The following is a 1853-nucleotide window of genomic DNA, read 5'->3' as shown; positions in this document are numbered from 1 at the left end:
TAAATACATTTTCCATTTATAAAGGAAAAAAAGCTATCCTAACCTGAATTGAATTGAAATACCTTTATTAGTCCCACAAGGGGAAATTTCATAAGGCTCCCAACCTTTTGCACGCAATGGCAGCGCCATCTTACCCTCCGACCATACATACATTACACAAAACATCACATGGGGAAGACAGGTCAGAGAGGTATAACAATGGAAAAGCACAACATGAGGAAAGATGAGGAGAAAAAATAACTCCCTCCAGACTGAGCTCCAACAGGGAGATCAGTTTGAGAACAGAAAAAAAACACCTCTGCACATAGCACATGAAAAAACTCTTAATACACCAAAGAAACACATGACAAGCAACGGGTGGGTAAAGGGTGCAGCATCGGAAGGGAATAAGCATCGAAGGCGTTTGGAAAGGGAGGGGGGATGAGTGTGTGCATATCAGTGTATATGTATGTGTGTGTGCGTGTCCATAGTTCAGCTGAGACAGTGTCCTTCGCCCTGCTAGGCTAAGTAAACAGTCTTCCAGCCAACCCAGGTGGCCTTGTGTAACCCCTATAGACATGGTTACTAGTATTTTCTTGTTTTTACCTGGTAATATTATTTCCGACACCCCTTGAACACACTTTGATTTTCTGTAGTTCAGTGAATGCAACAAAAGCACGTTGCTGCATTAAGCTAGGCAAAACGGAGCAAGACACCCGAGAGCAATTAACAAGCTACACAGTGAGTCTTTCGGTATAAAATAAGTGTTATAAAGTATTTTCAACAGTCTCTAACTTAAAGTTATGTACTCTTCAGAGGCCTTTATGTGTTTTACTCTCGACCAAAACCAGGCAGAGCGTGTATCTGTTTCTTGGGAATTCCGGTGAGTTACTAGAGATGATAAGTTAGCAGGAAAACTTATGCTAATTGTACATGTGGTAAACACTGCAACAGTGCGAATTCTGTATTGTCTAAAAAAAGCTAAAACCAGTCGGAGTACTTGAATTGTGTGTGAAATGGAATGTCGTATTTTATTTTATTGTCTATTTGATTGGGCATCTTCACAAATGCGCAAAACTAATGCAGGATGCACTTTTCTTTTAGCCATAAATGTTGTCCAGTGCCTTTCCTGCACTTTGTAATTTCAGTTATAGGTTAATACATGTAAATAAGTTATTTAAAACTAGTTACGTTACAAACATTTCATGATGTGATTACATATGCCTTAAAAAGGGGTATATAAATACAATTGATTGTAATGCTGTAAAGCAATACAAATGGAATTCATAGAGACAGAACAATGTTAAAACAACAGTGTACTTGATTTTGAAAACTTTATGAGATCTCATTTTATTTAGAAAAACTGTTAAGAACTATTCTGTTTATTGCTCTGTACTGTATGTGCAGACTGGTTTTTTGTGATCCTGGATCTGAAGTGGTTCTGGATATGGATGGCGAGCCAGACCCTGTGAAAACTCTTGGCGAATCCAAAAGCAGTGTGGCCAGCTGTTCTGGATGCAGGAGTAGAGCTACAGTCTGAATTACTTCGAATCGCAGGATTTCAGATAAGCAAGAGCAAAAACTGCTTACTTCATACGGATTGTTTCTCTGGGAAACAGTTGAACTCCCAATATCCTGCTCATCAGGAGTCAGGTCTAAAGAGACTACTTATTTTATTTTATTTTGTTGTTATTTTCAAAAGAGCGCTCTTCTCTGTTGATCTTCTGTTAATTTTCTATGCTGTTTACATTGGATTATTGCACCACTGTAACATTGTAATAAATCTGCCGGCTGTTCAACACTCAATTCTCTCAAATTTATTTTACTCCTCTCGAATCTAGTCTATAAGTTTAACCCTACTATACTAAGCAGGT

General features: G+C 38.3%; 1 long non-coding RNA gene across 1 annotated transcript; it reads left to right on the top strand.

Moving 5' to 3' along the window:
- Positions 1 to 546: 546 nt before the first annotated feature.
- On the top strand, positions 547 to 1853 carry LOC146711957 (uncharacterized). The gene is made up of 3 exons (XR_014920302.1): positions 547 to 720; positions 796 to 862; positions 1387 to 1853. It is a non-coding gene; the product is annotated as an uncharacterized LOC146711957 (long non-coding RNA).

The sequence above is a fragment of the Copadichromis virginalis genome, linkage group LG4 (assembly GCF_057382275.1).
Source record: "Copadichromis virginalis isolate Kocher_CV1m ecotype Utaka linkage group LG4, C_Virginalis_male_GT1.1, whole genome shotgun sequence".
NCBI classification, from domain to species: Eukaryota; Metazoa; Chordata; class Actinopteri; order Cichliformes; family Cichlidae; genus Copadichromis; species Copadichromis virginalis.
Note: the sequence above shows the minus strand (reverse complement) of the source record. Positions and strands in the feature narration are given on the sequence as shown.